Source organism: Arachis ipaensis, chromosome B2 (assembly GCF_059453495.1).
Source record: "Arachis ipaensis isolate K30076 ecotype BB chromosome B2, ASM5945349v1, whole genome shotgun sequence".
Taxonomy (NCBI): Eukaryota; Viridiplantae; Streptophyta; class Magnoliopsida; order Fabales; family Fabaceae; genus Arachis; species Arachis ipaensis.
Window position 1 is genome coordinate 17,847,981 of NC_142437.1, and position 16,698 is coordinate 17,864,678.

Sequence of the window (16,698 nt, forward strand, 5' to 3'; positions counted from 1 at the left end):
GGCACGGGAGCCTGGCATCCAATGAATACCTACCTGCCAAGAACTCAGGCTGGTTGCCATACTGTGGTGGTGCTGCATCTCCAGCCATGAACTCAAGCAATTGGCTAAAGGAACCTCCTTCTCCGGGTTCAAGCTGTGACATACCCCAATATGGTTGAGGCATTGGAAATGATGGGGAGTACTGTGTCTGAGGTACATACTGGCTTGAGAACTGAGGTTGTTCTTGTGGAAGTGGGTTCGTAGTAGGAGGTGGCACCGACTGTGGCCCCAGTTCCTCATTGTCAGTATCCGCATCCTGACTATCCTCATCCATACCCTCACCACTTTCATCCACATCCTGATTATCCTCACCACTTTCATCCACATCCTGATTACCCTCACCCATTTCCTGATTATCCTCATCACTTTCTTGACCCACAAGATTCGACAAGATCAAATGGTTTCCATATGTTGACCGGTACCAGAACATATAAGTTTCCAATGGATGTTGTGAAGGCATGGGAAGCTCAGAAAGAACGTAGTGATACCTGTTTGTCCAATGCATAACCCAATTTGAATGACTCGGTGTTGTGGCCCAGTTAAGATTCTTAGGACCAGTCAGGACTTCTCCATGCGCCTTGCCCAGAGTCTGCTCCTGCGGAGGTACTCCCTGAACTAAACCGAACTGTCGCCTAAACCTATCGGTAGCATGCCACTCGACACATTCAAATGACACCAACGGAACAGTAGCAGACCACACAACCGACTGCATATAGATCTCAGGCGGAATTATGTTAGGGTCCACGCGATCCACAGCATATGCAACCCACAGAAACTGTGAAAAATAAAAGAAACTCATGAATACAACCCAGAATATCAAATTCAATAAAAAAGTCTCATAAAAATGCCAAATCTCTTAAATGTTTAATTAAAACACGCCTGGCCTTCCTGCAGTTCATCAAAGGCCTTCCTAAAGTGAGCTAGTTTCAAATATCTATATTTTCGCTCACCGCGCTCCCAATTACGCCACCAAATATCATATATTCAATTAGCTAAACTGAATTTTAAATATGAAGCTACGGGTACATTGTAACGTAACATTACCTGTTAGCTAGTGGAAAACTGTGGGGTTCTCTGGGTACCGGCGATAGATATGGCAGTCGGATCCAAGCCCAACCTAGCAGAAGTGTTATTGGCCCATCTATTTCCTTACAGTTATAACGAGATGCCCTGCACAACCCCCTGTAGAGGTGAGCTAGGCATACCAAACCCCAACTATAATGTCCAATACTCGCAAAATCACGAAGTAAGGGAAGAAACTTCCAGTGGACACCTGCCCCAGATTTATCCCCAAACAAGATCGTCCCGATGAGCAACATAATATGGCACTTCACATACCTCTGTATACTTAATTCATCAGTCAACTGCATGTTTTCTTTTAGTTCCCGAAGCCAAGTCAGTTTTATGCAGCATCCTCGACACTCCGACTTACTCGGTGCCACGCCAAATTGAAGCAAACATTCTGCCTCCAACGCTGAGAAACTACTCATTGTCATCCCAGTCACTGGAAGACCATCCGTCGGGAGACCAAGAATTAGAGCCACATCTTCAAGACTTACGGCACACTCACCAATTGGAAGGTGAAACGTATGTGTATTTGGGTGCCACCGTTCAATTAGAGCATTGACGAGTGCTTTCTGATTTTGTACGACACCAATTTGAGACGCATGATAGAATCCAGTGAAGCGTAAATGGTCCTCCACCCGATCGTTGTACCGATCCGGCGGAAGTGGATAGTCACAAGTCAACATTCTTAGTTTCTACAACCAAAAAAAAAAAAAAAAACAAGTTATTAGTCAAGTAACAAACTATTGCTAATTTACTACTACAAAGCAATAATTTTTAAACTACAGACACTTGTTAACAAAATCTTCACAACTAAGTCAACAACAAATTTTACTTGAAACCAAACATCTGTTCTAAATTATTTGACTTACTTTGACATTTTGGAACAAGTAATTACTAGTTCCAAAATGAATTATTAAAAACATTAACTAATAGATACAAATACAAACCTAATATACACATATACATAGTTTCCAGATCAATTCTCAATAAAATCAGTAAATTAGAGATGCTGCTGGTTTTATAATTTACGATATATCAATAATTTCCCTAAATAACAACATTATAAATAATTACCTCTTACATATTACTTAAATAAATTTAAACACATATTCCAAAATTTTTAAAAATATTAATCCATATCCTCAGTATCTTCATGAACTCATTTTCTAATAACAATAATAATTAACTTTACTAACAATGATAATTACAATTAACTACAACACTTTTTTAAATTAATACTAATAACCATTCAGCTACTCAGCTCTTATTTATTACTATATCCAACTATTCATTTTACTCACAGTAACATTTGATAATATCATAACAATTACAAATAGTTATGAATTTATAAAATTTTTCAAAAAACAAATTATATCCAAATATTAATAACAATTCAATTTTAATTGTATAATTTATTTTGCTAAATATTTTAATATTTCACTTCTTCGTCCGAAATTCTAAAGAATATAAAAAAAAACTATAAAACACATAAAAAAAATTGCGTTTCTTTTTTTAAAACTGCAAGAACAACAATCTTAACAATAATAATATTTAACCCACTAACAAAAACAATTTTCATACAAAAATAGTAAAAAAAATAAAAAAAATTATAAAATGAATCCTACTCATTCCATACCATAGCCGTATATTTCTAAGCTTAGTTACTGACAATAACATTAACAACTTAATTTCTAACAATAATAACTATAATTATAAAAATTAAAAAAAATTAAGCAAACTTACATAATCTGGCAAACTGAGATAGTGCATAATGTGAAGCTCAGGACGATCCACATCTTTAGTTTTATTTTTTTTTGACATTTTTCTGCAGTCTCCACCATGCACCACGAGCAGAGGAATGAGGATGGCAATGGAGTTTTGGTGTTCTAAGTGAAGGGTGAAAGGGTTAAACTCGGATGGTGGGGTTTTTGTTGCATTCAGCAACTCGGTTTGTGGGGCACCGTCTGGGGAGCAAGGGCTGAGCGCCACCTGTCCGCCATGCATCAACTCGGACCCTACGAGTTGGCTGCTACATATCGGACCCTGCGTTTTGCACAATCCATGATGCACTAAGCATATTGGACCCTCCGTTTTGCGCTATGCTTGGCGCACGGTCCGATTTCTGGTAGGGACTGACACCACATCCATGTTCAGCACCCCCCACCCCATATCTCCGTTTAACACATTCAAGGGTCCAATATGAAAATTAAAAAGTGTATAGAATGATAAAGAATAAATATAAAAAATTAGTGTAATTGTATTTTAATTTTAATTTTTTTATTTATTTAAAAATATATTTGACATACTTTAATTTTAATATATATTTATTTTAAATTAGATATATTATATTAATATTTTTTATATTATATTAATATTTAAAATGTAAGATCGTTTATGATAAAAACAAAAAATAAAATAAAATATTACAAAAACAAATTTTTTTGTTTTTGGTAATGAAAAAAATCTTATGATATGAAAAAAAACCTGTTGTTCGGTCTAAAAATTATGTCCAAATGTCCAAATGCTAAATATAATCTAACCTTAGATCAAAGCTTGGACTTAGTAAGCCCAACCTAAACCAATAAAAGCAATTCGTACACAGTGGGAAAAAAAATCTAATCCTATATGGACATAACTCTGAACTCAAGTTCCCAAAAACTCATGACCACACACAAAAAAAAAAAAAAGAAAAGAGTTCCCAAAAGCTGAAATCTTGCAATTTTGTATTGAGATACCTGCAGTAGTGTTCATAGACTTAATTTAACACTATCATATTTATTATCATTACCTAGCATAGTCCATGTTGATTAATTTGGAATTTTAATTTAAAAACTAAAAAAAATAATAATTTGCCCAGCTAGTTCCATTATATAAAGAGGCCTACTATACATACAAGCATTTTTGGCTTACAAGCTATATAAGTTGGCCCAAGTCTAAGAAAAAAACACACGCATCCCTCCTTTAAATTGAGCGTCCAACGCACGCGCCTTACAACACGTTCATTATACTGCATTCTTCCTCTTCTTCCTCAATCAAAACGCAAACCGTCAAGATTCAAGCGACATTCGAAACAAACTATGATTCTACGAAGAGTAGAAGAAATCAAGAAGAAAAGATACAAATCTCCATAAAAAATCACCAGAAAAAACGAAGAAACATTATTCAAGGTATTATTTTACTGTTCTTCTAGGTTTTTTTTTTCTAGATTGTCTCTGTCATGTGCCTCATCCTTAACAAGCAAAACATTAAAAGATTTCAAGAAGAAATATACTGTCTCCCCTGATATTGGGTGTATTTCTTAAATCCTTTGGGTGTATTCCTATAATCCTTTGGGTGTATTTCTGTAATCGTTTGATTTACTTCTGTAACCGTTTTGGTGTATTTCTGTAATCCTTTGGGTGTATTTTTATAATCCTTTCGGTGTATTTCTGTAATCATTTGGGTGTATTTCTGAAGTTCCATTATCTTCAAAACAATTTCAAAGCTTGATTTCAGAAACCATGAAAATCGAAAAAAACAGAAGGAGATCGAAGGCAAAGAGAAAATGCACGAAGGAGATAGAACAAATTTGGCAAGAAACTCGAAAAAGGAGAAATCTTTTAAAAAATGGAAGTTATATATTCACGCGTTAATTAATTTGGATTGATTTAAAAGTTTGTTAAAGAGGCCCGTAACATACACAGCATATTTATGGGGTTTTACTCTTTTCAAATTTATAAAGCTTGTAAACGTAAAACACTTGTATGTAGAGATTAATTAATCCTATATTGATATACATAAATATATAAGTTCATTTTTATTGAGATGTGATTAACAAATCAATAGTCTAATGATTTATGTCTATTGTGAGCTTAAATATAAGGACTACATAAACACACATAAAAAAAAAAAAAAATTACAGAATTTTTTAAGTGTTTTGCAATCTCTTCGCCGTTAAACCCATATGTACCCCTTTATTATCTCATTTGGATTTTGGAGATCTACTTTAGTCTTACTAAAAAATTTAATGATTGTTTCCAAAATAATGTTATTTTTCTACTTGTTTTTTCTTATTCACCTTCACAAAGATGCACAAAGATATAATAAAAATTAATAGTTAAATTTGTCTATAAAAAATCACTTATTTTTCAAATTAAATTGGTCATCAAAAGGTTTAATTCGTCATGTTAATCCTTTGAAAATAAAATATAAATTGAATTGGTTATTCTGTTAGTTAGATAATGACATTAAATATCACGTGACATGATGACGTAGTAGATTAATACTATATGTCACAAGATAATTGATTTGACATATAAATTTATTTAAACTCAAATTAGTTCCTAAAAGTACGCATGTTAATTATTTTTATTCCTAGTTTTAAAAATCGAACAAAATAGTTCTTATATAAATCTTTTTTATTTTTTTATAATATTAAATTTTTAATATTTCTTAATCATATTAATTTTAATCTTACTTTTTAAATTTAAATAAACAAAATTTTTTAAATAAAATAATAAAAATAATCAAATTATTACAAAGTTATTTTTCATTTGTAAGTTTAGATTTTATATTTTTAAATTTTAATTTTTTTTGTAGTGAAATTTTTTTGTATAAATAATTTTATCAAACTATTATTAATTATATAATAAAAATTTTAATTTTTTAGATTTCACTAAATAAACATAGTACTTATTTTAAAATTTTAATCTTTTGAATCTCAACCAAAATTTAGTCCAATCTATCATTAGTTATCATTTTCATGATTTTATATTTGTTTTAGTTCAAAATTATTTTTAACAAATTAACTTTTTTTTTTAAAATATAATAATTGAAAAGATCGAGACCGAGAAATAACGATAACTAAGTAGTAATAATATTAAAAAAACTACATTAAGATATTAAGATTCAAAAAGTGATCTCACAAATTAATTTTTTAATAATTGAGTTCTACCACATAAATTAAACAATAACAAAAAATTTTAATTTAAAATTAAAAGATTTAAATTTTAAAATAACTACTATATTTATTTAGTAAAATTTAAAAAATTAAATTTTCAAGTATATAATTAATAATAATTTGATAAAATTATCTAAATAAAAAATTTTACTAAAAAAAACTAGAATTTGAAAAGAAAACTTTAAAATACAAATGACAAAATAACTTTGTAATAATTTTATTATTTTATGTAAAAAAAATTTTATTGATCAAAGTCTAAAAGATGATATTAAAATTAGTAGTATTAAAAAATATTACAAATTTAATATTATAAAAAAATAAGAAAAATTTATATAAAGATTAATTTAATTATTTTTTAAAATTTTAAGAATAAAAATTACTTACGTGTATATTTTTAGGGACTAATTTGACTTTAAATAAATTTGTGATATGTCAAATAACATGTGGCATGTCACATATCATTGACTTGACATATAGTATTAACCTACTATGTTATTATGTTATGTGTTACTTAACGTAACACGTAATCATCTAACTAACGGAAAGACTAATTTAACTTATATTTTATTTTTAAGAATTAATATGATTAATTTAATTTTTCAAGGACCAATTTAAAAAATAAATAATCGTTTAGAGACGAATTTGACTATTAAACTAAATAGCAATTATTCGACTAGGTCATCAACATATGTATATATTACGAGTAACGTAATAAATAATAGTGGTATCAAGAAAGGAAAAAAAATAATAATAACACAATAAGTATAAAGGCCAGTCAGATAGTAGTCAAAACGGTAAAAAATGAGAGTGTGGAGAGAGAGAGAGGTGAGAGAAAATAAGAGTGATGGTGAGGGGTTGGAGAGAGAAGATTGGCAGGTAGTGACAAGGAAGAAATCCAAAAGCCATTGGACACCATACCAACAATTTGCACCCAATAGTCACCCCAAGCAGCGCAATCCACAAAGTTAAAATAAAGGTAACGGACGAGACACGGGAACAAACAACCAAACGGTGACAGTCTTCACTGACAACCTTCCACTAAGCACAACTTTGGAATGGATCTGGAATGTGTTTAACAAAGTGGGTAAAGTGATAGATCTATTTTTGTCGAAGAAGAATAGGTTGCGAAACCGATTGATGTTTGCGTTTGTAAGGTTTGCAACAAGAACAGATGCATTAAATGCCATCCAAAAGTTTGATGGATGAATTGTATGGGGATGTAAGATTAAATTATCAGAGGCCAAATATGGGAGACAAGGCAATGGAAACAGGTTAGTGTCAGTGAAAAACAGCAAAAAGAAAGTAGAAGATACCGACTTAGGAAGAGGAAGGAAGGAAAGGTACGGCAAGACTAACGATGGGAGGACCTATAAGGAGGTGGTGAAGCACGGAAAAGACACGAAACCCATGTATAACTTGAGGGAAGACAACAATATACAAACATTTGGAAATTCAAAACTGGTACACAAAAGGGATGATAGTCAATTGGAGAAGTTGAGAAGAAGTTTAGTCGGGGAAGTCATAAAACCCACTAAATTATCCAGATATCAAACAAGTGGTAAAGAAAGATTGGTGTGATGTAGTGAAAGTTAAAATGATTGGATCATTAAAAGTATTGATGACGTTCAATACTAGGGAAAATATGGAAGTTGCTGCTCAATCGTCATTCTTGTTAAATCATTTTGTGGAGGTGCGTAAATGGACGGCAGGGGAGGCAAATAGATCAAAGAGGTTTTGGATTGAGGTCTTTGGCTTACCAATGCATGCATGGAGCAATGAAAATATGTTGAAGATTGGTGGTGTGTGGGAAGCAGTGTTACGAGTTGAAGAAGGGGACGCCATGCAGTTTAATTCATTTAAAGTGTTAGTGGATTCAATATTTGCCACTACAGTACATGCGTATTTGACCGTTGAAGTTGATGGAGAGAATTACCAAATTTTTATAAAAGAATTAAGCATCCTGAATACATACTCGGAAGCTTTGAATAAAATGGAGGATATGCCAAGATCAAGATCCAAGAGAAAGTGACAATGTGGTAGGGGTGAGAAGGGAGCATGATCGGAACCAAAGTGATGATGAGCGGAATATAAAAAATGGAAGAACCATGAAGAAGCTAAACGGCGCACGACATGAAAATCACTGTGAAGAGGAAGAAAGGTGCGGGGGAGCGGCGCAAATTGAAGCTGAAACGTCGAGGGTTTCTGAGTCGCATACAGCTATGCATGGAGAGAAGGGGCTGTGTGACGTCATGGGGGCATATGTAGAAACTTGTTGTGATAAAAATGAGAAGGAAAGAGACTCTACCTCCAAAATAAAAACGTGGTTAGATGATAGGGTTACTGAAAATATTGTCAAGGAGTCAAATTTGGGCTTATCATGTGGGCTTCATATCAATAAGGAGGAGGGAACCCAATTTGATGCAAACAAAACAATTGGGGTAGAATGTATGAGTGGGAATAAAATACAGGAAGATGGAGAATCAATATCGGGCCCAGTAGTACCACCTGGATTTGAGAATCCTAGATATGAAGAAGAGCATTGCAGCAAGACAAAAGAGGGCAGCGAGAAAATGTGTGGTATAACAATGGTGCTGCGAAGAAGAAAAATAAAGAAAATTATAAAGAAGGCGAAAAAATGAGATGAAACCAAGAGTGCAATGCGGAAGAAAAAAGCAGACAGAACCAGAGAAGAACAAGGCACAAAGGACAATGAAGAGAACAGTTCCTCAAGTGATGGCAATGAAGACAGACTAGAGAGAGATGCAAAAGACATGGGAAGTAAGAAGCCGAAGCTAGAAGGGACAGAGATAACAGATCAGAAGTGGACCACCAAAAGTGATCAAAACGTAGCAAAAGGAAAACAGGTGATTCTATCAATTTGTCTAAATGATTCTGCTATGAAATTGTAGAGGATTGAAAGGAGGGGAAAAATGGGGGTGATAAGAGAATCGGTGAGTAAAAATTGTGTGAAAATTTTAGGTCTTGTTGAAACAAAAGCATCTACTATAAAAGATTATAAAATTAATTGGTTAGTCTGTGTGTGGGAAAAGGGATTTTTAGATATTGAACAAGTATTTAAAGGAACTAGATAGTTGTACCTGGTGGGAACTGTAAAGAAAATAGAAAAAAATGGGGTTGTGCTAGTATATACACCAAACTCTGTTATAGAGAGAAAGAAAGTTTGGGAGGAACTGTTTTCTCTTCAGGGCCAGATCAATGTACCAGCAGTAGCATTTGGTGACTTCAATGAGATTTTGTATACAAATGAAAGGAGTAGTGGAAGGGCTAGTACAACAGGCATGAAAGATTTTAGGCAATGACAACAGGATATGCAAATTGTGGATGTTCCACTTGGGGGGAGGAAATATACGTGGAGAAATGGTAAGACAGCCAGCAAGATTGATCGATTCTGTTTGGATCCGCTGTGGATACAAAGATTCCCGAGATTGAAAGTTAAAGCATTAAGATGTGCAAAATCAGATCATGTACCTATTATCTTAGAAGAAGAGACAAAGGACTGGTGGGGACCCAAACCATTTAGGTCTCTGGACGTCTGGTTCTCACATCCCCATTTCAAGAAAATGTTCGATCAAGAGTGGAAGAAGACTCAAGGAAGTACGGTGGCAGAAAAACTAAAAAACATGAAAGGTGTTTTAAAGACGTGGAACAAGGAAAAATTTGGCAACATTGAGGAAAAAATAAAATGCTTTGAAGAAGAAATTGAAAATTCAGAAAAAATGATCGAAGAAGGCACAAACACGGAGGAAAATTTAGTTAGAATGGATGCTTTGAAGAACCAAGTTGAGATATGGTACAAGAGGAAAGCAGAGTTTTGGAAGCAGCAATCTAGGGATAAGTTCATAAAGGACATTGATAAGAACACTAAGTACTTCCATGCGAGATCAACTATTAGACAGAGAAAGAGCAGAATTGAAGAGGTACAAGTTGGAGGAATATCAGTAAAAGAGCCTAGCAGAATAAAACAAATTGCCTGGAGATTCTTTAAAGAGATATATACACAAGAAGAGGTTCCAGAAGTTTACATTGAAGATGGCCTCCTACCAAGAATTATAGCTGAGCAAGCGGAGAAGCTAGAAATAATCCCGACTGATGAAGAAATACGGAATGTGGTATGGTCATGCGAATCAACAAGAGCGCCGGGTTCGGATGGGTACAACCTTGGATTTATAAAGAAAACGTGGGGTACATTGGGAAAGGAGTTCTCAGGTATGGTGAAGGGTTTCTTTGTTGAAAGAAAGACGGAAGAAATCAATGTAACATGGGTGGTATTGGCTACAAAATCGGGAGGCAGAAAAGAGATAAATGACCTACGACCAATAAGCATGGTCGGGACCGTTTATAAGGTGATATCAAAATTGATGGTAGCAAGGCTGAGACCGCTCATGCAAGAGTTAATTGGGGAGGCTCAAATAGCATTTGTGCAGAGTTGCCAGATTTTAGATGGAGTACTTATAGCATGTGAAACAATGTCTTGGTTGAAAAAAAAGTAAAGCAGGAGTTGTGGTAAAATTAGATTTCAAAAAGGCATATGACTTCGTTAGGTGGAATTTTCTTGATCATGTCCTTCAAAGAATGGGATTTGGGGCTACGTGGAGGGCATGGATACAAGGAATGTTGGAGACAGCAACCGTGTAAGTCATGGTAAATGGCTCCTCGACTAAACCGTTCCGCATGGAAAGAGGACTCAGACAGGGTGATCCGATATCACCGTTCTTATTTGTCCTGGTGGTTGAGGTCCTACATATACTGGTGGAACGAGCATTAAGTGTACAGATGATAGATGGTTTAGTGGTGGGTAAAAGAAGGGTATCGCTTTCGCACGCACCTTCAGTTTGCAGACGATACTATTCTCTTCTGCCCTCCTAAACCTGGGTCCTGAGAAATCATAAAAGAATTCTGAAGTGGTTTGGCTTGATGTCAGGGCTAAATATCAACTTTCAAAAGTCAATCATCATCCCGGTGAATTGCAAACAAGAGGACATAAGAGGATTGAATGAGGCAATGGGTTGTGAGGTAAGAACACTACCTATTACATACCTTAGCATTCCATTGGGAGCAAGTTCAAGAAGAGTTGCAACGTGGAAACCGATCTTGGATAAGATAGAAAGGAAGCTAAGTAGCTGGAAGTCGAGTTTGTTAACAAAGGCGGGGAGATTGGTAATTATAAAATCAGAGATAAATAGCTTGCCTATGTTTTTTCTTTGCCTCTTTAAGATGCCAAAAGAAGTTGCAAAGAAAATTATATAGGTGCAAAAGAGATTCTTCTGGAAAAACAAAAAAGAAAAGAAATTTATGCCAACAATCAAATGGAGCACTATTCAAAAGCCTAGAGAGCACGGAGGACTTGGAGTTAGGGATATAGAAAGGAAAAATGCAGCCATGTTGTTTAAGTGGTGGTGGAGGTACTCGAATGAAAATGAACCACTGTGAAAGAGAGTAATTGGATTTTGTTATGATGTAGACAAGAACATGCCGGATGAAGAGCACAATGATAAAGGATCTAATGGTCCATGGAAGGAGATTGTGAACCTTGCAAAAAAGAATGAGTTGTACAGAGAAATTTGCAAGGAGGGATGGAGAAAATGTGTTGAAAATGGTAAAGAAACAAGGTTGTGGAAAGATGTATGGGTTGGGAATGTATCACTACAAGATAAATTTCTAAGACTATTTGCAGTTTCAAATCAGAAAAATAGCACTATATATGAGTGTGGGGGTGTGGATCGGTTCATCATGGGTGTGGAGTCTCCAATGGTAAAGGAATTTTTTTGAGAGGGAGAGAGTACAAATAGAAGAATTAAATAACATTTTAGATAGTGTGTTCTTATGTGCAGGCAACAGGGATAATGCCTCATGGAGATTTAGCTCGGATGGAAGATACAATGTGAAATCATTCATCAATGTAGCCGAAGGAAAAATATATGGGGAGCCAACTATGAAGCGTGTCTTTGATGATCTATGAAGAGGGTTGGTACCACCTAGAATTGAGATGCTCGTGTGGTTTGTGATAACAGATGGGCTGAATACAAAGGACAAACTAATAAGGAAGGGAATCATAAGACAAGGTGAAGGGACTTGTGTTTTGTGTGAGAAGGCGCAGGAGTTGGTAAACCACCTTTTTCTTTATTGCTCTTTTTGCTTAAAATTGTGGTCTATGGCCTTGAATGTGGGTTGTGTGTGTTGGTAGAAGTAAATGATGCTAGAACTTGGTTTGAGGGTTGGATCAATTGTGATGTGTGCAATATGTCAAAAAAATAGATTATGTTATTCTTTGCTATTTTGTGCACTGTTTGAAATTGTAGGAATAGTAAAATCTTTGAGAATAAAGTTGTTTTATGAAAAAGTGAGTGGAAAAAAGTAAAAACAATAGTAAACCAATGGTATGAGGTGAAAAAAGTGAGAAGTCGTGTATATAGGAGAGAAGTGCAATTTGAAGAAGACAGGAAATGGATATGGTAGAACTGTACTTGGTATAAACCAAATAGAAATATATTTTCTGTTGGCGCATATTTACAGGAACCAAATGAAGAAATACACTGTTATATGCGCGATTTGGTGAGTCATGAGTCAATAGGAGATGCATTATTGATTGGACTGCAAATGTCCTTGCAATTTGTTCTCGAAGAGGTAGGAGTAAAAGAAAAAGATGTAAAAATGATGGTTGATAATAAATACATTATAAAGTGGCTACATGAAAATATGGATACAAATTGGGAGTTAAAATTTTTAAGAAACAAGACAAGCGACATAAAACATATATTCCAGAACACAAATGTGGAGTTCAAAGAAGAAAGTGAATACAAGTCAAGAAAAGAGTGAGAATCAAGGGCAATAATTGAGGACTATAGATGGATAAAGTGAAAAAAGTGAGTACATTGGCTTCTTATGCAGCACAGGTGATGGAAGTACACAACAAAAAAATTCAATTCAACGTATTATATTTGAAGAATGTTTTAATTCCGTATGTATTGTTTACTTGTTTATTAGTTTATGTTTATCGTCTAATCTATTTTTTTGTGATTGATTTTGGTCCTTGATGGCAATGCCGAAGGGGATTAAATTTAATCACTTGATATTAGTATTCTGTACTCCCTAAAAAGGTCGAGTTATTCACTACTTATCTAAAAAAAATAAGTATAAAGGCCGCCAGATGCAGTTAGCAAGGTTATTCTTCTCTACATACAATCTGTGCAAGCAGCATTCGATTATCCCATCTCGTCCCATCAAAAGTTGATTCTGTCCCATCTAGTGAAATAATTTTAAATTTTTATCCTATTCTATTTAATGACAGATTGATAGATTGGTGGGTTATGCCCGCTAATTTTTGTTTTTTATTTTTAAATAATTAAATATTAAAAAATAGATAAATTTACAAACATTTTAATAAATTTATAATTTTTAAAGATAAAAAAATTATAATTTCTAAATTTATAAATACTAAAGTTTTTATAATTCTAAATATCTAATAAACCTAATCATTAACTAAATTTTTTGAAACAAAATCATAGAATAGCGGATTCAACAGATAAATCTGTCTCACTCTGTCAAAACTTATCAAAATCGGTGAATCAAATAATACGAGTTAAATAGATATTTTTATTATAACAGTCTTAAATTTCTAACTCAATTTATCTTTTTTGATGAGTTAAATGGATTATTTTATTATGACTGTTTCAAATTTATAATTTGACCCACTTTTTTTTTACGATAATGCAAGTTGAACCAGCAAATTTTCGGTCCATTTGCTATCCTTAACATCCTCCCTCCAATTGGATCAAGATCAACAAAGACCGAGAGTAGATATTAATATAGTTTGTTTTTGTTTTTGGGCGTTTAAACCCCGATGTATTAGGAAAAAAAAAAGAAACTGTCGTTACTACCCCCTAGTAGTGTAAAAGAAATAATACATTATTAAATGCAATAAGGATACTAATTAATAACAATAAAATCCCCAACAATTAAGGGTTTTTCTCTCTGGTCGATCAATAAAACAGTTTTATGTGGCGACTATTTGCCCTCTTTTTACTAATAATATATTTTGGCACGTCGGAATTATTTTTAGTTAGCAAATTTAGCATCAGGTTGCAAGTTGTCAATTGAAAATCCTTTTGATAGTTGGATTCAGTGAACATGTCAAAAAGGGCAAAAATCACCTGAACAAGGTGCACTGTAATGTGTCAGTGTCACCAATTTAAGTTTATATATATATATATATATATATATATATATATATATATATATATATATATATATATATATATAACTAATTATTTTCAATGATCCAGAAGAGGATCTAGTAGTGAATTTATTTGGTCAAGACTTGTAATTATTAATTCTAATTTTGGCGAAAAAGTTGTTGATTAGTACCCACTACATACTTTTCATTATTTTATTTCTTTGCTTCCCTGTCTGCTCTCAAATTTAATGAAGTGTCCATTATCCATCAAAGTATCCATGAATCTAGTCAATATAATAATTGATGGAATGCACACGAACATTTAAACATTTTAAGATAGAGTAAAGTATAATAATTAACTTGTACTTTTGTGATTAAGTAAAGCACCACTAGGTGCCACTTTGGACTAGGCCTTAATAACATTATTTTTGCAACTTGCTATTTGCATATATTAATTTCTAATTTTTACTAGATGCATGAATACCAAAGAAAGGGGTGTTGATATTTGAATTGAACTTTATATTTTATTATCTGCTATTTCGCTTTTGGCTTTTTCTTCCTTTTTTTTTCTCTTGACTATTTTAAATTTGGTGGTCCAAATTTTGCTTAACCAAACAAGTGATTGTAATTTAGCAGGTTTTGATGGGTTGCATAGTTGCCTGTTTAAAAATATTCTTGTACAATATTTAAGGTTAAAAATATATTATTGTTAAGCATGTTAAGATATATAACTTATATTGACTAATTATTTATTCTTGATTAATTGTGGTTATTATTTATTATATTTAACTGAATTAATAGAAATAAATTTAGATTTAAAGATACTAATTAATTTTTTTTTTATCTACGGTATCCTCCAACTCGATAGGTCAAGGATTAATTCGCCGCAGATCTGGGTTTCATTTATGGATTTACTGCTAGCCAATGGGTTGCTGCATGCACAAGGTAGAGTTCAAACCTCCGACACTTGCTTAACCGGACAAGTGAGTTGTCCATTCGACCAACTTAAATTAGTTAAATTTTCTTTTAATATATCTCTAATGTATATTAAAGATATAACAATTTATCTGTCTTCTTCTATTAACTTAATTTTTTGAGAGAAGTAATACATGATATAGTATTAGAGTTTCTATGATTTAAAGATTTACAGTTCAATCTTTAATGACTCTAAAAAAAAGAATTTCACTCTAAGATAAATAAAAGAAAGACAATTTATGCAAAAATTCGGGCAAATTAAACTTAAGAAAAAGCTCTTGCGTAAAGCAGTGTGTACTGTGTGTTCGAGATATAATCATTCATGTATATTCTCTTATTAATTTAAAATTTTTGGAGAAGTGATTACACATGATAATATAATTATTTTTTATTTAAATAAAAGGAAATTATAAGTGAATTGAGAAAGTATTAATTATTACTAGTGACGATTCTTTAATAAAATGTTAAGAAAATATTTTTAAAAATATTTATTAATTAGTTATAAATTTTACAAAAGCTTAAATAATATTAGGAAAAAGCTATTTTTTTCCTTTTGGTTGAGGAATTTGAATCTTCTAAGATAATGTTGACTACAATTTCTAATTGTTCACATTTATTAAAAAGTGGACAAATACATGCTTCCTTAAAGAATAATCAATTTTAAATCGAAGAACATTTCCGTTCAACTATATGCTTAAAAAAAAGGATCGTACCAATAAATTAAAATTAAAATCACATCAAAGCTGTAAAGCTAAGAAAGGAAACCTAGGACAACCAAAATTTGTAATAGGTCAAGTTAGGCCCACAATGAAATAATTCAGAGTTAAGACACAGGTTGATACATGCACATTGCACCTATTTTAAACATTAGAAATGATAATATGGATACAAAATTACAATGAACCAACGCAAGTTGCATATATAAAATTTTCAGATGTTCATAAATCCATGATCCTTGGATTTTACGCCGCAGAAACTACCATGTTAGGTACTTTTTGATTATTTAAATCCTTTCAATAATAATATATAGCATGTTGATTAGCTTGAATTATTAATCAATAGTTGCCACTTGAAAGTTGAAAGTGATTGAATGGACCAACATGTAATTTATTATTAATATATTTGAGTTATGCAAGAGATCAATTCAACGAATACAACCTAGCTACAAGTTTATATCACTAAATTCAATAATAAGACTACTTGAATTTGAGTTGGGTTTTGATACATTCTGGATACATTCATGGTACATGGAATTAATTTAACAATTTTCAGTCTTTCATCCCTAATTAACCTTTTACCAGGCCTATTAAGTAGACCCTTAATTTTGTTTCTTTAAAGATGAAATGGAAACCTAATAATTAATCCTATCTAGACATAAGGAGAGGCGCAGCCTCTAATTATGGATCATTATATTCCAACTTGTTACTAATTCAATCCAATTAGTTGATGAATAGTGCACAAATGCATGTACCTACTTAATCTG